Source organism: Crocodylus porosus, unplaced genomic scaffold (genome assembly GCF_001723895.1).
Source record: "Crocodylus porosus isolate Cpor-Errol unplaced genomic scaffold, CroPor_comp1, whole genome shotgun sequence".
Taxonomy (NCBI): Eukaryota; Metazoa; Chordata; order Crocodylia; family Crocodylidae; genus Crocodylus; species Crocodylus porosus.
This window is the reverse complement of record NW_017728931.1, coordinates 87,698,976-87,722,267: the sequence shown is the minus strand read 5'-3', so window position 1 is coordinate 87,722,267 and position 23,292 is coordinate 87,698,976. Positions and strand designations below refer to the sequence as shown.

Below are 23,292 nucleotides of genomic sequence, written 5' to 3'. Positions count from 1 at the left end.
TATTGGAATTTTAATGCCTTAGGCTATAACCTTATTAAATAAAGATGTAAAATAATGAGAATTGTGAGAACTTATTGTTTCAGAAGTATAAGTCAAAAAAATGGCCAAGCACTCAGTGAAAATTAAAGCCTAGACTTAAAAATAAATAAATATGTATATATACATGTCTGTGTACATATGTGTGTGTATATAAAAATACATACTTTTTCATAATGACTCATTTTGGTCCCCTTTATTCAGCTTTCCCTACTGAATTACTTGTTAAGACATTTTGGATCCCTACAGAGCCAAAGTGTATTTAGAAAAGTTCCTTACAGGACCTGTGATGTTGAGGCCAGCATCAGTGTTTCTGTAGACTACGTGTTCTTCAGTACATTATTGCTATTATAGTAAGATTTCGTGCCAGATTATTTCTGTAGGAAATCCAGTGGAAAGTCCAGCCTATTATCAGGGATAAAGTAATGCACAGTCTTATATGGGTATAAACATTTTTTCACTTCCATTTTCCTTTTCAGAAAAGATACATCTTTGTTTTTCTGTGCAATCAAGACATTTATTCTTTTCTTTTGTGATCAAAGATAAGACTATCATGTATACAGCTTTGCTCTGATTCCATTTTGTTTCATATAGGAATAGCAGTATGATGTAGGATCTAAGGAAAGACTGAAGAGTAGGGGCAAATTTCATGTGCATCTTGTTTGCAAGAGGTAGATTTGACTGAGGGATCATATATTTGAAACCATGGAAGGGACATGTATATTCCATACGTTATTTGAAATTCTCAAATGTCTTGTGCATAATTATGTAGCTGAATGCACATGCTGTCATTCTCTTCTGTGACCTGCACCTTTAAATTTAGCAAATGTCCCTCATTTTTGTAAAGCAACTTTGATTTTAATGAGGCAGCACCAGGATTGCATAACTGAATATTGAACCACCTCCAAACTGGAATATATGGTATTTCCATAAGCCACACCAGTACTTCCATTTCCCTTTGGAGCATGTACAGCTGGAGTGTCCAACTTGCTGTACAAAACATGTGAAATTATGCTGTTGCATTTTTCTACCTAGTGTTCTCTGGGCTCTGACAAAATGGAAGGGATGGGAGGAGCTTTTAGAAAATTAGCAGAGCCATTTTCATAAACATTCAATATGGCACTTTTCCCTTTCAACGTATGTGTTGTATTACCCATTAAACATTCCCATTAAACTTTTAATTATCCCACTGGAGCGATTGAAATAGATTATATTCCAAGGTATAAATGGGCAGCAATACACAAGACAGTGACTGGGTTGCTGGTGGTGGTAATGGCACCAGGCCAGTGGCAGCGACAGCTGCTATTTTTGCATGTGTTCTAAGTCCGTGCCCAGTGCTGATCCCCTGATCACCCCTTCATATCTCCTGTAGTTACACTACTGCCAGTGCCAACATAGCTGAAGCTTTTTCAGGCAATCAAAGAATCCTATTTGCTTTGCTTGCAATTCTCTTCTCTGCTATGTGGCAGACTACAAAGGGTAAGAGCAGCATGTCCCATTTTCACACAGCTTTTGCACTGTGGGTTGTTGAAGAAAGTAATTGATGAAAGCATGGGTTCATCTACTTTAATGTTATCTGAAGTGTGGTAAACCACAACATCTTCTTCATCTGGTATTTTCCAGGACGGGGAATTTTCTTTTTACATATAAGTTTTCAGTGCCAAATAAGCATGTGTTCCCAGTGACATATGATATATATCTATTCATCACAGGGAAAAGCTAGAGGTTTTGGAATATCTTCATTTTATTCAATTCTAAGTTGTTATTTTTGGTTTCTCAAACTGGTACATCTTCAGACAAGATTGATAACATATAATTGATGTCGTAGCCATGATGATCCAGGAAATAAGCTAGGGACAATGGCTTTTATGACTGATACCTTTTATTGGACCAATTGCATGGTTGGGATAGACTTAAACAAGCTTTTTGGGTACCATAGTAGAAAGAAACAGATAAGCAAAAGTAAATAGCAGATGAGACGAGGGCTTGTGTAAATAAAAACACGATATCAGATAAATTATCAAGTAGTCATCAGGCAAGAGAAATGTAGAAGAAACCTGATAAATGGAAGAGCAAAACCAATTGGGAGGCCATTATTACCTTGAAGTACAGATATTAGGGAGTATGAGGTAGATTGTAATAAGGCATGAAGTCACCGGCTGTGTTGAGTCCCCTGGTACTTAGGACACTGACAGACACACAGCTAGCTCCCTGCTGTAACTTATGGTGCTTTTCAGGAAGCACTATAAGTTACAGCAATCCTCCTGACCCAACAGATGCTTGCTGTTGGGTTCGGGGGGTTGAAAGGTTGAGCTCCAGTTTGAAGTGGCTATGTGCCTGCAGCTGCTCCCCCTGCCTCCAAGCTTCTCCCCCTCCCATTCTGAAGACAGTGCCAGAGCTGGGTCTGGGCTTTGCCCAGCTTGTGCTAGAGGGTGGAGTGGGTGGATTGGAGCCCCCCTGAGAGGGCTCTCAAGCGGGGTCTCCAATCTACCCACTCTACCCCACAATGTAGGCTGGGCAAACCCCAGACTGAGCTCCCTCTCCTCTCCCCCTCCCATTTTAAAGACAGCACCTGAACTGGGCAGGTCTGCATTAGCTCAGCCCTCTTCCTGGCACATACTGACACAAGTTAATCTAGGTGCTCCACTTCGAAGCACCTTCAGCTGAACCCTCATGTAAGGAGGGTTCAGATTGTTGTGCAATGGGGCACTTTTAAAGCATTCTGCAGCCATGTACTTCTGTAAGGACGTGGCTGTAGAGCACATCAGGGGGCTGATCATGCAACAAAATATCACTTACGTCAGCATTCTTAGTGTCTAATAGTCCCATCAATTTTTGTTCTGAGGCTCAACTTTTGAAGGTGTTTTGTGAATATTCCCTTGAGCAGGAGAATTGTGAGATCAGATGGGAACTAGTATTTCTGTAAAATAAATAAATAAAAATCTTCTACTTGTGCTCTAGTCTCTCATACATAATTGAAATATTGGGTCATGAATCCTAAATTACTCAGTTTCTGCAAGCTCAAAGTAAGTCCCACCCTTTATTCAGGTGGCCTCACTGGTTTTGTTAACTAGAGAAACAGCTGTGTTTGCACATATTCATTACCTGTTGCTAGGACAGCTCTGAGCTAGCCCTTAACCATAATATTCTAGACAGTTGAGATTCAAATGCTATAAAACAAATGAGAGTAGCCTCTCCCTTAGAAGATGTACTCAGTTTCTCTTAGCTGGAAACAGTTCCTTACATATCTTTAGAGGTAATTTTAGAAAACCCACTTGGCGTACTCATTAAAAAAGCTATTACAGCTCACAAGCATAATTAATTAACTTTAATGAATAAATTCAAAATGGAGAGAGAATTAGAGCAGCAGCATCAACAAAAATAAACTAGAGGGGGAAAAAAAAAGGCCGCAAGAGTAAAACAGTGAGGCCAAAAACAAGAGCGTATAATTAAGTTAAAGACTTCCAAATGATTTTCCTTCTCAACCTGTCCAGTGAAAAGCAGAAGCCAAATGGTGAGCTCTGTTCCCAGATCAGTCCACACAGACAGCTAGTCAGACAGCTGTATATGGTAGATCAGAGGTTGGTAACCATTACAAATAGCAGGCTGCAAACTGTGAATTGGCCAGTGCTGCAGGCTGACAGTCTCCTGCTGCCGCCCTAGCAGTCCCTGCTTTCCTGCTTTCATTTCCTCACCTCCTTCCACCTACCACAGTCTTTACTGACTGTTATCACTAAGCTCCACAAATTTCCATGACCAACGACTACACTGGGGGCCAAATTTGGTGGTGAGGGTAGAGAGCGGGTATGGTTGGGGCATCACCAGAGGCTGCACAGGCAAGAGGTGGAGTATGCAATAGGAATGTATGGGGATGAACAGCATGCAAGCAGGCAGAAAGACCCTGGGGCAGTCTCTCTGCACTGCCCCCACCACTGCATACTGCTACACACAAACTCTTCATAGGCCAGATCCAGTACCCATGATTAATTATTTCAGATCACCTGCAACGGAGAATGGAACATGGGTTTCACTGATCAAAGGTCTTCCTGAGCTTAGCAGCCTATAAGATAGCATAGTAAGACAGGCCACTTTCTGTAGGTAACAGCACACAAGGGAGAAGTGTGGCTAATATCACATCTGGCCATTTTTGACTTCCCAGGCTAAATGACTAGGTATTGATTTACAGCTGAGTTAACTTGGGAGGAGCACAAGGTTCAAAATCGTACCTTGCAGGATACCTTACAATTCGGCCATTGTGCCTGTTTGTTTATTTTATTGTTGCTACCACTACTTTTTTTTCAAACAACCAATCGAAGACTGAACTGCAGCCACAATTTTCAATTTGATTTCCCTTGACTCTGCTGCAGCACACTGTTAGATTCATTCATTGCCTTTTTTCCTAACTGAACTATAACAATCTAAAAGTCACAAATTGTACTGTAAGGCAGTTGGTCTCTACCTGTACTACTAGTTAAAAGTTCCTAATTTATCTCTAAAATAACATAGTCTATTTACTGAATGAAGAAAAATACATCAAGGCCTTTGCTGCTGGTGTGTAAAAGGTGAGATCCTGTAATTAAGACACCTGCCTGGATTAAGGTTGCATGACCATTTGAGTATTTAGTAACTTCTGAGCACTGGAATTTGCAATCTTAATAGTTTTAGGGACGTATGTGGTAGCTGTGTTGGTTTGAGACAAAAATAAATGCAAAAATCTAGAACTCTTGGTTCCAAAATGGTTTTTATTAGACCAACTGAGAAATTACATAAAAAAATCTTCAGCAAGCTTTTGGGCTCATGCGCCCTTCATCAGGGTCAAGGTAACTTCTTTCTCTGAGCCTGATAAAGGGTGCATGAGCCCGAAGGCTTGCAGAAAAAAGGTTTTTTTTTTCCAATTTCTCAGTTGGTGTAATAAAAGGTATCATTTTGGAACCAAGAGTTCTAGGTTTTTACTATCTTAATAGTGTTATTTTAATATAGTTTTTGGGTGTGTGCTTATTCAGTAAAATTAGGGTCAGGAAGGCACAGTGCAGCCAGTCAATTCTACTTTCTCTGTTGCTGTGATACATAAAATTTATGTATTCTAAGTAAAATAATCAGTTTTCATTGACAGAAACCTCCCTGCAGTGGCAGATCAAAGATTCATGGGGAGAAATCTGATTTACTCTCATGCTGAAAATAAGGATGAGCCTAAATTTACTAGTTTCTCTATATGTACCAGGCTTTTCACACAGCCTTCTGTCTGCATAACAGGTTCATATAAGCTTTTTAATAGAGGTAATGAAATTCTAACAGGCTTTAGACTGGAAGACCTATTTCCAATTCAAGCCCTAGCTGTCAGAGGTTATTATTCTGCTGCTGATGTTAAACACTAAATTGGATTTCATGGCAAATTCTCTTCTGTTCCAAAACTTCCTGTCAAAATGTGGCTTGTTGCTAGGCTGTGAAAGCAAGAGGAGGCATGAAGCTTCTAATTTTTAGAATTAAGCTGAAAGAAAAAAATCTCACCATGATTCCCTGTGACAGGTCAGGTGATCCAACTCTGGGGAAAAGAAACAAACATCAGCTAGGACTGAAATAAATGAAGAGCAAAAGGAGATATTTCCTAACAGAAATAAATCAGTGAAAACAAAGGTTGCTCTCGTTCTCAGCCAGCATTTCTCATCCCAATACTGGGTCAGACTTGAAGTGTGCACAAGTAATTTTAACAAGGTCAGATTTATTTTATATCCCTCCCTTCACAAAATTTATTGCATACATTATTCAGAATACATTAGATTACTAGCCTAGTTTATTGGTAGGAATAAAAATTTAACTCAAACAATAGGGAGAATATCTGTGAATAAATTCTTCAGTGATTATCATCCCATCATCAGCTCCATTCTGACTCATACTATGTTTCATTCCCTACCTCCCCAGTCCAAGTCTCTACATTGTCAATTGGGGATCATTGCACTCCAGTCAGATTTCCTTCATGGCCATTTTCCCTGACATGTGTAGCAGTTTCTTTGTTCAGGAGAGAGCCTTGACACTTTTGTGGTGACCACAGAAGCGAGTCTGTCCTCGTTACAGTCTGGCAATACCCCCTAATTATTTCTGATAGTCTCAGACTGACCTTTTTTGTGTATGTTGTAACCGCTCCATCTCTCCATTTCAGTTTCACACAATTGCTTTTGCAGTGACACAGCACAGGAGTGACGAGATATAACAGAGATGTAAGTATGGTTATGTGAGAGAAGAATTGCATAAATTCATTGTTCCAGAATTATTCATAGGCTTTGTGAATGTTTATATTTTTTCAAGTGGTATAAGCTACAGGCATAAGTAGGAGACTTAATTTAGTTTTTGAACCTTCGAATGCAACACCTTTCCTAAGCAACACTGGATCTTGTCTGCACATCAGGCCTGTTGTCAAGCTCCAAATCTCAGGTTTAGAACTCCAAAGGGGTTTAGGCATGTACAGTGATAGGCACTTAAAGCCACAATTTAGAGCCTCAAAATCTCCAATCGGCTGTCACATTTTCTAGGTTTCTAAGTTTCTGTCAGTAAAGGTGTCTAGATGCTGGGCATTTATACAAACTACTCAAGTCTTGATGTGTGACAGAGCACTTTTGGGCTGATCGGCACGTGGCAGGGGCTGCAGTAGGCTGGGACAAAGCCAGCAGAGCAGGCAGCCAAGTGAAATCCCTGAATGTCAATTTTAAGGGGGGAGGTATGTGCCAGAGCACCTTTGGGGGTGTTTGCCACTCAAGGGTTCTGAGGTGAGCTTGCTTTGGTGGAGCAGCAGGGGAAACCTCCCCCAGGAACTATATTAAGGGAGGAGGTGTGTGGCAGGGCACTGTTGGTACCTGCCACTTTAAGAGCTGAGCCAAGCAGCCAGCAGGTGCTTAATTGTGATGGCCATTTTAGCTGCCTATATAAACAGAGCAGTTTGCTGCTGTCAGAGCAGGCAGTAACATTATCTGGCTGCAAGGTTTCATGCAGCATCCTGGCAGTAAGGGCAGGAGCTGTAAAAGATGGTTTGAAGGCTCCTGGTCCTGGGCATGACCTAAAACTGCACCCTGCTGGGAGTGGGTGGGGCTCTCAGTGGTGCAGGAGCCCCCAGAAAATGCCAGGCCAGTACCACCCTACTGAAAGGTGGGTAGGGGTGCCTTAACCCCAGCCCTCACCTTTGGGTGGGTCATTTATGGGTAGCTGGGGGGCCAGGCATGGCTATGGCCACCTAAGCCCTGTGGGATGCAAGACCCTGAGGAATGAGAGAGGGGGCAAGACATGGCTGGAGCCACCTAAGCCCAGGGAGGGTACAAGGGCCAGGCATGGCTATGGCCACCTAAGACCCACAGGGGAGAGAAGTCCTGTGGCCCCAGTGAGGGGAACGGTGTGAGATGAGGAGCCCCAGTGAGGGGAAAACCAGAGGACTGGGAGCCCAGTGTCTATGAGTGTATAGAGTTGCCTCAGAAGGGGCCAGGGCAAGCTTAGATCCAGTCAAGTAATTGGCTGGCCACTACCCCGGTGAGGATCATGGGAAAGGCCCAAAAGATGGTACATCTGCCACCCAAGGTATGAGCTAGCTAAAGCCTATGGCCTAAGGAGCCCGCTCCAAGAGGGAACAAGGCAGTACAAGTTGTCGAGGAGTGAAAGAGACCCTGTGAGGGGGTGGAGTGTGAGAGGCCCTAGTAAGAGGAAGGCGGTATGAATGTGTGTGCATCTGAGGCCTGACAATGAGGCCTAAGCTTGGTCTGGCTGTAGGCTGGGAGCATTATCATCTGAACGCCATCTGCAAGGCTTGGGCTGCTGTGTAGAGGAGCAGTGGAACCACAGATGGTGTCCCCTGTTATCGGGGCAAGAAATAGGCAGTCTCCCACCTTAATTAACAACATAATTAATTACAACAAGGCATGGCAGGAGAGACAGGTGGGTGGTGTGCCCAGAGGCAGTGGGGAAACCAGCACTGTGGCTGGTCAGGGAGTTCCTACTTTGCCACATGGTGGTACAGAACAGCCCAGCATCTAGACTACTATAGGATTCTCAGAGTTGGCTTTCCTCCACCTTTGCTGTATACAGGGCTGATAGGCATCTTCAGAATACTCCCACTGGCTTGGGCCTTGCACATAATGCTGCCAGGAGGATGTGCTTCTTAGTTAAAATGTTCATCAGGGATATAGCAGTTCAAATCCCATCTCTTTTGCCTGATGTCAAACAGGGCAGAATACAGGACTCCTACCTCCCAGGATATAGAACTCCTACCTCCCAGAAGAGTGCCATAGGCTAGGGACAGTTGCACGTAAACTGCTATAAGTAATCAGAAACTGTCTCAAATCTGTAACACAACAGAAGCTTAGTCCATATAAACCACTTTCAAAATGGCTGAAACCAGCTTAAGATAAACCTGTATAGATGTCATATCAGACTTAATTGATTTAGGTTAAATCAGTTTATTGAACTTCTGTCCCTGATCCTCTCCAGATTCATGTTAACTCATAGTCCCTCAGCATCCCAGGATGCAGGGTGGGTGGGCTAGACTTGGCCCAAACTCTCTGCTCCAGCTGAGCAGGGAAGTGTGGTCTAGTGCCACCCAGCTTCTGGCCTGGGCCACTGCAGTCATGTGGCTGCATTTCTGGAATCAAAAATGAATGTCTGTTCTCTTGTTTATTGGTTCAATCTACACATCTTAGAATAACCTACACCGATTGAATTGATTCAGCCTAGGTCTTTTTGACTGCCTGTACTTACCAATAATCACTAGGCTCTTTGGTAGTCTGAGGTGAGGTTCTCTTGAGTGGAAATTATAGTCTTTCTCACTTTTTCTGACTCCATGAATATCTAAAAACATATGTATAAAGTGTAAAAAGTATCAAGTGAAATGGCTTTTCAGAAGATAATGAGCGACACCCAAGATACCTTCATTAGCTAAAGCATTCCTGAGAGGTGGGAACCCTTGATAGGAGGTGGTAACTTCAAACTAGATAGATTTGAATCTGTGTCCCACACCTGAAGTGAATGTTCTCATCGCTGCGTGATCAGCAGATATCCCGGTATTCTCTAATTTTAAAAAAAATCACAAATTCTCTGATAACTCCCCCCCAAATTCACCATAAAAACGAAACACCACTATATATTTGTAGGTATCAATTGAAAGGGAAGCTGGCCCCACTGCCCCCCAGACAAGCTGCCCACAGCCCCATCCCACTCTCTGTCCAGGCTCTGAGGCCATGCATTGCAGCCCCAAGTCCCATGCATCGCCTGGCTGGGCGGTAGCCCCAGCCCTGCCTAACTCATTCCCTCCCTCCTTTTGTCCCTCACTCCTTATGGGGGCCTCAATCCCCCACTTCCTCACTCCTCTACCAAAGTTGCCTTCAGGAACTGCTCTCCAGGCTGCCTGGTGGCCATGTGCATGTACATGCACATAGCACCCCCTGCCTGACTGCCCTCCTCCTGCTCCCCACAGCTGCTTGCAGACTGGAACCCTGCCAGCCTGCAGAGAGCTATTTGCAAAAGAGCAAAATTTGCATGTTTCTCTGTTAAAATGAAAAATTCATGTTTTTTTCTGGTAAACGGGAAAACCCACTTTTCCCCCATTTATCCGTGGGAAACGAGAAACCTGGATCCCTGGTGATCAGTTATAAGGGAGGGGAGAATTGTATCGCCACTACCACTTTTTTAAATGAGATGGGACTGGCCTGACTTAGGGCCCTAACTCCAGAAGAAGTTTCATGGCTAAGAATTCTGAACATAAATGCAGAAAAAGCCTTGTCTGAACATTTAACAAGTGAGTAGTAGAGGAGATTGGAAGCAAGAAGTGACATCTTGGTGCTTGAATATGAGATGAAGGTATAGGCTTATCTGCAGAGGCTCTTGAGTGAACACAAGCAGCTTTTATGTGATGTGATGGAGAAAGGGAAGGAACACACAGCATGGAGGGACCAATGGAGATGTTCGAAGCAATGCAGTAAAACAGTAGTTGACTGGCAAGAATTGCACATTTTAGGAGGATGGGATTTTCTTGATTCTTTTTGTTATTTCCTGTTTCTCTTTTCTGACTTTTTTAACACCTTTTCTACATTTCCTACCCCTTGTTACCTTCCTTCATCCATGTTTTCTATCATCTGTTTTCTCCTTCCACCTTTTATTTCCTCTTGTCCCTTCTACTCCATTCCACTAGTTGGATAGAGATAAAGAATCGGGTGACTCACTATGCCTATGGGCTCCAATGCACTGGAAATCTGATTAATCGAGTCTGCTGGAGCACGTAAATTGATATGCTCTTGCTGCCTTCCGTATCACATGTATCAGTGTTGCTGCATGCCTCCGTGCTGAAAAAATGCTGGCAGTGTGGTTTGAAATAAAACACATTCAAAGTGCCCTGCCACCCCTTTTCCAGCATGGGGATGCATGGCAATGCTGATGCATGTGATGTAAGGGCACTTTTCATTAGCGGTGCTCACTATTTAAAGTGCCTAGTGCTGCATCCCACAGCACAAGTAAAAATGCCCTATGGTTATGCAGTGTTGTCAGCTTTCAAGAGTTTATTGTAAGGCTTATGCTATTTGGCATTCTTTCTAAAATCCCAGATTCTGGAATCAAATGAAACTGCAATTTCCATTTATTTTATTTCAATTTTCACAAGAAGCTGCGATTTTCATTAAAAGATTGTCTAGCTCTCTTAGTTGCAGAAGAAAGCTCAGTCAAAACTGCTACTAGATATTCTGAGGACCAGTGAAAAAGAACCTAATCATTTAAAAATCTTACAGGTTTGAGACAGGCATAATGCATGACTTCAGAATACTAGAGGGTGGCAAGATTCTGAATGGCAATGCAATGTTTCAGGTAACTATGAATACCAGTAACTGGATTCACAGCATTTCTTCTTATTATATATGGTTATTCCTCTAAACATACTATGCCAATTGGAGTAGACTGCAATTATGGAGAGAGTCACCTCAGTGAGATAAAGCACAATGTCAGAAGAAACGCCTACCATTTTTCACTTGAGTAATATACTATTATAACAGGAAGCTCTGGTGTCTGACCCCCTCATGTGACAAGGTTATTAACCCTGAAAACGTGTCCAAAGTGCTTTTCCTAAGGTTAGAAAATAAAGTACAATTGTCTTCCCTCAATCACTGTTTTGGTGTGTGTCACCTTCATCCTAGCCATATATGTCCTTTAGAGGTTGAGGAAGAAAATAAAGCCATATACCTATAGCTAAAAATGTTCCTATGTCTGATCTCCTGGGAAGAGAGAATTTATGAGAATCTGAGGAAGGCAAAAAATCCTTTTCAGATCAATTTGTCCTTAGACTGAGTGCCTTGAAAAATACTTCCTGAGGTAAATAAAAAAATTCTCTATGTACCCTGGAGTAAAATCTGAAACATGGAATTTCTTCAACTTAATTTTTATTCTGAGTGACAGAACAGGCTAGTCATTCCAAAATAAAAGCTATCAGCGTTTGCACTATGTAACTTTGAAAGAGAAAGAGATTTGACACATTATGGAGAAATAATGTAAATGTAAATAGGTAAAAAGGCAAAGGGAAGCTCCTGTTAAAAGCTAGAGATTTTGTGACTTTTTCCCCCTTAAACCTTTACAAGGCTTTTGTTTAATTTTCAAATTACACAATACCTTCTTTGATCTTTTTTATAATTTTATGTGCAAAAGCTAGAGAACACTGAGGAAAATAAGCAAAACAACCCCCGCACCCACTACACCTCAAAACAGTATCGATGTATCTTGCAGGTAATTTCACAAACAAAAACCAAATTTTCACACTCTGTGGTCAATGGCTAATCTCCCAGGTTTCATTTTTCAGGAATACAAAGGGGGAGTTTCTTTTAAAAGTCAATGATAGCCAGGATCCTAACTAGTCTAATCATGTTGGCACTGCGCTGGGAAGGACTGAAGGTTTCTGTAGGGAGGGAGGTGGGCCATACTGGGTTTTTTTGGAAGGATCAATCCTAACAATTTGGATGAATCCAGTCTACTATGAGACTGCCACTCTGCCTCCTGTTAGATTTAACCCATCCGCCTGCTCATGGTACAAGAGCTGGAGCTCAGATTCACAAATATGTAGATCATGCATAAGCCACATAAGGACAAAGGTGGCACTGGTGGGAAGCAGAGGAAGTTTGGCAGTCTGAGGGTGTCAACCTGGAAGCAGGTAGAGAATGTTTTGGGGAAGCAGTGAAAAATGCTACAGGAAAGATGAATGAAATAATATGGTGTGGAAAGAAGGGTGAAAAGTATTCAAATGGTCCTAGTTCTGTTTATTGAGCAGATGGAAATAAGTAATACTAGCATGGGCGACTGATGCTAGCTGAGTCAGGGTGGGGGGGCACATGCCCCCACAGCAGCCAGTCAGCAATGGGGGAGGGGAGGATGGGCCAATCTCACTGACCGGGGTGGGGGTCCCCCCTTGGCACCGACCGTGAAGTGCAAGTGGAGCTCCCAGAAGTGCCAGCAGCGCTTCACCTGGTGCCCCCATTCCACAGCCATCACTCCCGGGGGGCACCAGTGCTCTCGTCTACCCCTCATCCTGTCACCTAAGTAGGGAGCGCTGCCTGTCAGGGGGTGCAAATGCACTCCTGTGCACCCCCTATGCGTTGCCACTGAATACTAGCATATTTGTCTATTATGCTCCAAGGCTAAACAGTGTTTGGAGGCAGAGCCCTGTATTATTCCTGGTAGCTCAAAAGGGGAAAACCCTAGACCACCAATCATTGTACAGTATGACTCTTGCAGGTTTTCACAGAAGATCTGCACAACACTGTGTAGCACAGGCATTGCTGTAATGATGCTGGGGGAAAACAGTGCGGATGGCTTCTTTACTTGCACACTTTGACTGCAGGATGCAAGCATCTGGCATCTCTAGTAGGATTTAATAACAAACATTAAAAGACACTGTAGTTAGAGAATTGTTGAGTGACTGATGTGTAACCATGCTAGAGTAGCTGTGTACAGCAAGCTGCTAACACAGTGCTTCCTGACTGGGTGATGGAGGTGCTTGGAAGAGCTTGAGCTAATGGCTACTTTGGGATAAGTGGTGAACAAGTACCCTAAAGACCTGGGTCTTGTAAGTCCCTTTGACTGAGTTGAAAGCTGTTATTAATGCACTGAAGACTGGGAAAACGGCTGGACTTGATGACCCCAGACTTGGAAATGGTCCTTCTACCTATACAACACATGCATAGCCAGTGAAAAATGTCTAAAGATATGGCAATATGCTCAGGTAGTGGCACTTCTAAAGCCAGGGAAAGATCCATCTGACCCAAAGAGCTATCTCTCTGCTATGCCACACACAAATTTTACGAACCACTGATATTGAACTGGCTTGCCCCATATGTGGATAAACACTGATCCCTAAACAGGGCAGTTTTCACTCTGGAAAATCAACAATGAGCCAGCTGCTCAATCTAACTCAACATACTGAGGATGATTTAAAAGAGAGGCCAAATCACTAGAGCTGTGCTCATCAACCTAACAGCTATCTATGATGCAGTTAATCACAGACAACTCTTCCAAAAGACCCTGGAAATGACAAAAGATCTACACTTTATAGAGCTGATATAAACCCTGCTTGAAAACAGACTTTTTTTGCCAAACTGGATGGGAAGTGAAGCAGATGGAGGAAACAGATTAATGGCCTCCCCCAAGGAAGCATATTTGCACTGCTGTTACATAACATCTATACGAATGATCAACCAACTGATTTGGAACCAAAAAAGTTCACCTATTCAGACAACAACAGCTTAAAACACTGGCTTTGGTGTTGAAAAATCCCTAAGCGAGGCCCTAATTGGCCTGACCTCATACTATTTCATAGATTTCAAAGATTTCATAGACATTAAGGCTGGAAGGGACCTTGGAAGATCATCGAGGCCAGCCCCCCCGCCTGAAGTGCAGGAAGTCAGCTGGGGTCATAGGATCCCAGTAAGATAAGCATCCAATTTACTCTTGAAGGTGTTCAATGTGGGTGCTTGAACCACCCCCGATGGCAGACTGTTCCAGACTTTGGGGGCTCGGACAGTAAAGAAATTCTTCCTTATGTCCAGCCTGAAACGGTCTTGCAGGAGTTTATAACCATTCAACCTCATCATCCCTTGGGGCACTCTGGTGAACAAACGTTCCCCCAGATCCTGGTGGTCACCCCTGATAAACTTATAGGTGGCCATCAGATCACCCCTGAGCCTGCGCTTTTTCAGGCTAAAGACCCCCAGGGCTCTCAGCCTGTTGTCGTAAGGTCTGTTTTCCTGATCATGTGTGTGGCTCTCCTCTGAACTCTCTCAAGCTTCTCCACATCCTTTTTGAATTGTGAAGCCCAAAACTGGATGCAGTACTCCAGCTGTGGCCTCACCAAGGCTGAGTACAAGGGGAGAACGATGTCCCGGGATTTGCTTGAGAAGCATCTATGGATGCAAGCCAGCATTTTGGTTGCTTTACTAGCTGCAGCATCACATTGCAGGCTTATGTTCATCTTGTGGTCAGTGATGACTCCCTAGTCTCTTTCTTCCATAGTGCTAGTCAGCATAGTGCTGCAGGTTTTGCCTCCCAAGGCGGAGAACCTTGTATTTTTCAGTGTTAAACACCATCAGGTTCTCATCCTTCCATTTGCTGAGCCTGTCCAGGTCAGTCTGGACCACCCTTCTGTCTTCTGGTGTGGATGCTTAGCCCCAAAGTTTGGTGTCATCGGCAAACTTGGCCAGTCCGCTTCTGACTCCAATGTCCATGTTATTAATGAAGATGTTGAACAATATGGGTCCAAGGACAGAGGCTTGGGGGACCCCACTGGTCACAGGGCACCATGACAATTGACTTCCATCAATTACTACCCTCTGAGTCTGACCATGAAGCCAATTTCCCAGCCAGCGGATCGTGGTGGCCCCAAGGCCACAATTGGCTGGTTTCGCCAAGAGGTGATCATAAGATACCAGATTGAAGGCTTTATTAAAGTCGAGATACATGACATCCATCTCCTCTCCCTTGTCCAGGTGATAGATCGACACCACATGTTTAGGCCTATATAGGAAACCAATTATGCGCCAACTTAGCAAAAATACAAGTATGTGCCTTCCTTCTGAAGAACAATGAGATCAACTGCCAGCTCAGTGTTACTTGGTCTGGGAGCCCACTATCCCACTGTCCAAACCCAATTTACTTTGGAGTCACCCTTGATTGACCTCTCTCATGCAAAGAACACATCGTGAAGATGAAAGCAAAGGTAAGCAGTCAGAACAACATTTTATATGTGCTCACCAACTTGAAATGGGGATCTAGCCTCCTAACCGTGTGAACCACTGCTCTGACTCTCAGCTTCTCCTCTACCATGTATGCATGCCTTGTATGGGAGAGATTTCATAGACATTATAGACATTAGGGCTGGAAGGGACCTCGGAAGATCATAGAGTCCAGCTCCCCACCCAAAGGGCAGGAAAAAGATGTGTACATACTAAGCACCCTGACCTCACCCTGAATGAGCTGCTGATGCATCACAGGATGTCTGAAGCCTACCAGCCTAAACATTGTGTACCTGCTGCTGGTTGGCATCACTCCGCCTGACACTAGAAGAGCAGGATAAAATGATTGAGACAAATTGAAGATGTGAGATACACCCACTGTATGACCATCTCTTATCACACAAATGTGCGCAAAATATGCGTCTGGGGTAGGAAATTACCTCCATGGGAACAGATGAAGGTTAACTTATGCAGGGTGTTTGAGCCCTGAAACACAATCCTTTGCATTAACTTTTAAGTTTGGAGGGATATAATTCTAATGGAAGATAATTGTGGACAAATACTGTTTCCCTTCTTGCTCTATTTACCTAATTTCATTTATGCATACTACTCTTGGAACCTTATTTAAGATTGGAAAACCCTTAAAAATTTCAGTTGAAAGATATCATAAAACTTCAAATTCTCTAACAAGAAACAGCTTTCCTAATCAAAGAAACAACTCAAACATGAAATATATGAGATTATGAAAAATGAAATGGAACACCTTTAAAACGGTCATCAAGTTTAAAGTTATTCTTTTTTAGGCTTTCTACTAAAATTGATACAGCTACAATGTATAGAAAAAACATATACCAGCAAAGTTTTCCTGTGGCAGCTGGGGATATTTTTGCACTTCAATTAAATTAATCCAGTACCTTATAATTTATTTCTTAACAGTACTTCGAAGTTGTAACCATGTACTATCTAATGTAATTTTCAGAAGCACTGAAATTCTGTCTCAGAATAAAAAGAAAAATAAAAGTGGAGAGACATTTTAAAGCAGCAGACAACACTTCCAGTTGAATATACAGTGCAATGAAAAAAGTCTTATAGTAAAACCTCATTAATTCCCACTTCAAGCCTGATAATTTAAGAAAAAACATTTTCCTCTTTACTTCTCAGTCAAGATTGTACATGAGGATAATGTTATATTAGATAAGTCTACTTGTCCAAAATGGATGGCATCTCACATAATGGTTATTTATAAATAAAATTTATGTCTATTTGCCAAAATAAGCAATTAGTGTGGTTCAGTGGTTAGGGCACTGGTCTAGGATTTAGGATTCCTAGGTTTCAGGAATGGATTCAGAGGGGTGTAGAGATGCAGTCACATGCTGCTTTGATTCCTGTTCCACCCAAATTTTAAAGATAACTGCCTGGCAGCAGCAGCAGCAGCAGCAGCAGCAGCAGCAGCATTTCTATTCAGGCAGCAGTGAGGGAGTTTATTGATTGCATGTTTCGTTATAATCTATCTGTTGCTTCTAAATTTTTCATTCCACAGGTGTTAATGACCTTCTCTCCTTTTTAATGGCATTGATGTTCCACTATTCAAGCTGACCTTTCTTTTGTGATTCTGCTGTCTGTTAGCTGCTACTAGTAATGTAGCTTCTATTTCACAGCTCTGCATACTGGTTGTAACTCTAGCTAGAAACATTAACTCAGGTGCAGAAGTAACTTTCTGAGAAGCATTGGATGCACTGTCAAGATGCTCAAGAAAGCTAGATTTTTGCTTTAAGAATCTGAAAAAGAGGTGTATGTCTCATTATAATGACTACAGGACTAAGGAATATGTAATCAACATATTTTGATTACCTGTGCTTAGTTTGATGCGTTTTTATGCATAATGTATGATATAGCAAATTTAACGCACAGTTCAATAAAGATAGATTTGTTTTTGCTTGAATCTTAAACTGATTAATATAGTCTTGAGACCCTAGTTTATTAGTAAATCTTCTAGTTTCAACTGGACAAAAATGTATGTCGCATTATGTGACGAGGCACCACACCATCTGTACCCATGTATAAAATCCTAAATCCACCCTTGGTGGGTTCTACTCCACTGAGCTGCTCTATGGTTTTAGACAAGTCATCCTGCCACCAACCCTTGGCCTTCTCTACTCAGACTCTTCAGAGAAAGGACAATTTCTGGGAATGTATCTAAGCAGTTCCAAAGATAAATAGGCATAATGTGCCATTTTGGGTATACATATGGATTGTTTACTCAGTCTCTCTTCCTGTGTGTATTTCATTTATTTTTACTGAGACCTGATCTGGCATTCAGAGCTTTGAGGTAGACTTCTTGTGTGGATCCATTTTCTAGCAAGGGTCCTATCTGCAAGTTTCCCAATGATGGCTATCTTGAATGGGCCTCCCAAGCCTCAGTACAAGATAAGGAGAGTTTGGTATGTTGGGAGTATATTTTGAGTCATGTTGGGGCCTGAGTCTTCATTCTGTGATGAAAACTTCATGAAGGTTATACTGATATGAGGCAGCAGGGAACCAAACTCACTATTTAAATCCAATCTATACAAACTCAATCACAAAAACAGCTGTTATAAGTGGGAATCAAGGGTCTGGATACAGAAGAAGTCTGAAAAGGAAACAGTACTTGATGCTAGCTTTTGAAAGGAACGGATTGCAGAGTGGGGTTGTCAACCACAAGGGAATGTGATGACCAACTTTAATATCAGGCAAGAAAAAGAATTCCCTAGCGTATATGTGCTCTTACTTCAGTTTATAAATCTAGATATCAGAGGAAAATAAAGATAGCTGTAAAATGAGCCCTAAAAGGCATAACCTTTGAAAAGAGCCTTTAGAACATATAAAAGCTTGAGAAGAAACTTTAGAAAATAAAAAGTCCTCACTTGACACTTTTAGAGGTTCAGCTGCCTGCTACTAATTACAGTAGAGAGAAGACAGTAGAAAAGAAAATGTGTCTTGAAATTGGGAAGTAAAAAGGGCACAGCAACAGAAGACAGAGTAAAATTCAAAAGAGGGGTCTAGCTCAAGGTGAAAGAAGTAAGTGTAGCAGAAAGCCCCCTTTTCCTCTTGCCTGCATTTGCTTTCCCCTCTTTGGATATGTTTCTCCTCTTATACCGTTTCTTCCTTCCTCTTTCTTTCACTATAAGATAAGGAATTGTGTTTTAAAGTTTGTATATATGTATTTTGTATTTCCCCTTGTATTTTGGCATTTTTATTTATTTGTGCGCCATGACATTACTCTTGTAGCTTATATTTTATACTCTTCACCTTTTAACTAAATGTGTTTTAGAAGTAACTTATACACTGTAACAGAGTTAACAAGGGCAGGAATCAAACCACCACTTCCCTGTATCAGACAGGCACCTGAAAGAGCAAGTGAATCAGTGATTGAATGCATAACACAGTACCAGGCTTCAGTAGCAAGCGGCCATTAACACCTACCGAAACCGCAGATCAACCAATGGAAGAAATCAATAGGAGACAATGTAGCAACCTGGGAATTCTCTAAACTTCACTAGAAATCCTGGTCTGAGTTAATCAATGCTGGGGACCAACTTTTGGGGCTGAATATCTCCAGATCGACCGCTCCCAGAGCCCTATTCATGAAAGCAGTAAATTAATCAAAATTCATCAGCCGACTCCCAAACCTGCATGTACATCCCGACAACCCCTGGGGCTGACAGATGCCCTCCAGTAGCCACCAAGGGGGAAGTCTCACGAGGGTCAACGACCCCTGGATTGGGCAAACCTGAAAACTGGGGAGTCACCAAAGTCTGCCAAGGACAGATAAAAAGCAGTGGAAAGTGAACCTCAGCGGCACCCTCTTGATCTCCAACTTGACCAGCACCCGACCTGTCCAGCCAGAAGGACCAGCCAGCAACCCCCTTCTGAAGGATAACACCGTGCTGGAAGAAACCTCGACTGGCCATCGATGGCAGACCCCAGCGCTTGTGGGATAGGTATACCCAACTCTGGTGCCCACCCCCACCAACATTCATAGCTCGCTACTGTGTGTGTGCTCGTGTGTGTGTGTGTGAGGGGACCAGCCTTAGGTTTATGATTTGACTTTATTACCGTGTTTCAATCCACCTAATAAACCAGAATTTCAAGGATCCTGAGTTGGACATTTGTAGCCAACAACAGGAAGGATCTGGTACAAAAAGTTCCTAGTGAAATAGGGCAAGGAAGGAAAGGAAGGATAATAAGGGAAGGCAGCAAAACAGAGTGCTTCCCTGCTTCAGTGAAATTGAAATGAATGATTAGAGGGAGAGAGGGAAAGGAGAAGTACAGTATCCTTTTTATTCTAGGAGCTGTAGTTTCCATGAGCATCACCCAGGTAGAAAAACACAGGGTCAAATTCGCCACTGGTGCAACACCAAATCTTCAGTAGAGTTGTTAGTGCTTACGTTAAGGATGAATTTGTCCTATGTTATCCAACACCAGCTCTTGGAGAAGAGAAAGAAACCAGTGACCTGTCTTGGGGACTGTCAAGAGCAAGATACTATTCAGCAGGCCAAATTTTGTCCTTAGTGGTATTTTACACATGCCAGGATATTAAGGTTTCTCAGGCATCATCTAATGAAGTTGCACAGGTGTAAGTGCTAATCTGGTATGCAGAACGTCTGACTAGGATGATCTGTGAGGAAGAAGAACCCAGGTTTTCTGTCAGGCCCAGGAGGAGAAAAGTTATACTTATGTGCAAATGGAGCAATTTTTAGCAGGGGAAACTGAGAGTCAATGCCCAATACCATTGTATGTGCTAGAGCAGGGGTAGGCAACCCCTGGCCTGGGTGCCACTGTGGCACTCAAAGACATTTTGCTTGGCACTCGTGCCTTGGGTTGGTCAGCAGGGAAGGGGTCAGGTGCTGTGCTAACAAGAGTTGGGCCACTCATGGCTCCCCCACTGTCTGCTCCTGGCACACCAACATCTTACAAGTTGAGGTGGCAGGTGTTTTTGGCACTCTGCCCAAAAATGTTGCTGACCCCTGTGTGAGAGGACGTAATTGAATTTAGTGGGCCAGTTCTTCTAGTACAGTGGTGCTCAATCATTGGATGAGGTGCAGGACCAGTCTGCAGGCTGGATTGGGCCTTGTGAGCTTGAGACCCCAGATTAGGCCCTGTGCTATCTCTTCTTGGTCTTACAGTGTTGGTTTGGGTCCTCCATTGCGACCTTGGGTCCTGTTCCAGCTCTACTTTACCCCAGTCGGATCAAGTCCTGCGCCATCTCTGCCCAGCCCCTGAACACCTAATCAACAGGAACTAACGCTGCCACCACTCCCCTGCCAAATTTTTGGACCTGGGAGAAGTTGTGTGCGCCAGCTATGACTCTGTGGGCTAGATCTGGTCCATGGCTTGGGGATTGAGCACCTTTGTTCTAGTACATATGAAACTGCTGTTGGTGTCACCTTGCTGGAGTATTCAGGCCACAACACTGAACTTTTTGGTTTACCAGGGACAGTTTGGTTGTGCAGGACTGGCTCAAACAAACATCTTTGCTACTCCTCAGTGCTACTAGAATGTGATGTACAGGAAGGGTAGATAGATGGGTTATCCCTACAAGATGTCAAATTCTTGGCAACTTCCGTGCTCCCTCCCAGCCAAGCCTGAAATAGCTGCTGAGATACAAAACCTCACTTCTGTTCTGTGTGTGCCTGACTCCCCAACAATTAGGTGGCTTAGGTGGGTTGGGGAGGGATGTACATCCCAGCACTGCTATCAGGCTCCTCAAAGACAGAGCTGAGTAACATGAGGCCAGAGAGCCTCCGAGCAGCAATGGAGCGCATGAAGAGGACCCTTTTGAGCTGTATCTGCTGCCTAATGGCTGAGTCTGGATGTCTGTGGAGCAGGAGTGAGTTTTTCTCAGCAGCAGTTCTGGGTTTGTCAAGGAAGTAATACGGACATGGCTTTGGCTGCCATATCAGGCAGTGAGGGATGTTAAGTGTTGTGGGGTAACATGAGTTGCCATCATGTTACTCAGCTGTTGCCTGGGCATCAACTAGGTATGCAGCAGCCCAAGGATCATAGTATTGAAAAAACAACTATAGGTTCCTTTGCATATACTTCCCCATCCATCTGTATTTATTCTAGCAGAGCTAAAGGGCTCGTGTAGTGTTCCACATTTATAATCCTTATTTCTGATAGGCCCCTGGGCCTATTCCTTGTCACACATCACAGCACTACTGGGGACAGTTCAGAGCTCAAGTCTCCCAGACACTGGAGCAGTGATCATCAGTGACTTGGGCACCTACAGCCAGTTTTGGTAGCCAGTTGCCAGGCATCGTTATGACATGCCCTGTCCAGTGGAGCTCGTACCATATAAACATGGCTTTGAATTCTCTGACCATAGATCTTCTGAAGTGGCTACTTTGAAGTGGTCCTCTTGGTCGCTAAACAAAATGAAGCTGCTCAAATCTAGAAGTGTAAATAGCTGGTCAGTGCAGTCATCCAGACTGTGGGATGCCCAGAGGACTGCCATGATCACTATGCTGTTTACTGTTCTGAGGACAAAAAGGACTTATTTGCCCTTCTCACTTATCCTGGACTGGAAAATCTCTGACATTAGCAGTATTAAAGCTGGTCTCACAAACATTTTTGGTTTTGATGAACAGGACTTTTCTGTTTTCAAAAACTCTTGACCAACTCTGTATAAAAAGTTTCTCCTCATTGCATTAAGATGTGAAGTTAAGAGCAAAGTTAGCTACAAGCAACAAGGAAAAAAAATACTGCCATCTCCTGGAGGAAGCTAAGCTTGCAGTCCTCTGAGAATTTCACATTGCATATATTTTGTGTCCTACAAGATTTTTTGTGTAGCTCGGAAAAAAAAGTTACCCCCCAATCTATTTTGTGGCTTAGATGTCAGACTAACCTCTGCTTTCTCAAAGCAAGAAAAATATGGGGGAAAAAAGGAAAGAAATAGGTAGTGACGTGTGTCGCAACCAGGACCTACTAAATGATGGGTCACTGAGCTGTCTAACAGCGAAAAGCATGTTTCTGGTTGTGAGTTCACAGAAATACAGAAGCATGATTTTGTTAATTTGTTGCAGTTATGTTAAAAGAGTTTTTTTTTAAATTCCTTGGAAATAAGGGGCAGGGGGTTATTTTGTTTCTCCTTTAACACCAATGTGCAGTGGGACAGAACTAAAGAGAGGGAGCGTTTATGAACCACATCAATAGTATTATCTATTTGTGCTGTTTCTCTAAGCCCATATCCAAACTAGGAACATTACAGAAAAGAAACATTCTATCTCAGCAACTGTTCCAGACACAGAAGGGAGAAAATCCAGATGTGGACCAGGAATTTGGTAGCTAGTAGTGACCTAGCCACTTTTCCTGAGGTCTGCCTCATGGTAATAGCTGATAACAGCACGAGTACATAGAAAAATGACAAAGTATATCATTCAGGAAAGTGTATGAGTAGCTCTAGGTTAATTAAAGTTTCTATCTATGTTTGCTGATCCATGAAAGTTACCCCTTAGGCACTAGCTACTTGTTGGAATTCTAATAGGCTCTTGCTATTACAGCACCTTGTCATTAGGTGCTTAGTGAGCAGCTGTTCTATAGCCAGTGGCAATGTTGGGAGCCTGCTGAGACTGAGGCCATGTACTCTGGGACAGGTGTTCCCAAACTGTGAGACGTGTACCCTTCGGGGTATGCAAGACATCTCTGGGGGGGGGGTATACAGAAGAAATCTATAATGACGGATTTAATTTTCATTATAACAACTGGCATTTAAGGGGTTAAAATCGAAATTGTATGGTGATGCAGTATATGGGCTGGCAGGGGGTACACAATAAGAAAACATTTGGGAACCTCTGCTCTAGGCGTTTGAGACCTAGTTGTTTGGTAGTTCCAGCCCTTTACTTTGGCTGCTCAGTTGCTGGGAGGAGGTCAGAGTAAATTGGTGCTGCTTAGCCTTGCACTGCATCAAGTGATGATGGGTCTTACCTACCTAGTCTACATTATGACCCATTTGTGCCAGGTAGTTTTTTGAGGCCATAAAAGCCTT

The 23,292-nt window shown here is 43.0% G+C and overlaps 1 long non-coding RNA gene across 3 annotated transcripts; it reads left to right on the top strand.

The window, feature by feature from the left end:
- Window positions 1-1,282: 1,282 nt before the first annotated feature.
- LOC109315560 lies at window positions 1,283-19,063 on the top strand. Of its 3 annotated transcripts, none has more exons than XR_002102536.1 (3): window positions 1,283-1,292; window positions 3,586-3,588; window positions 18,329-19,063. It is a non-coding gene; the product is annotated as an uncharacterized LOC109315560 (long non-coding RNA). The 3 variants fall into 3 exon arrangements; XR_002102534.1 differs by lacking the exons at window positions 1,283-1,292; window positions 3,586-3,588 and adding exons at window positions 3,874-3,884; window positions 16,461-16,464; XR_002102535.1 differs by lacking the exons at window positions 1,283-1,292; window positions 3,586-3,588 and adding an exon at window positions 17,736-17,746.
- Window positions 19,064-23,292: the final 4,229 nt, after the last annotated feature.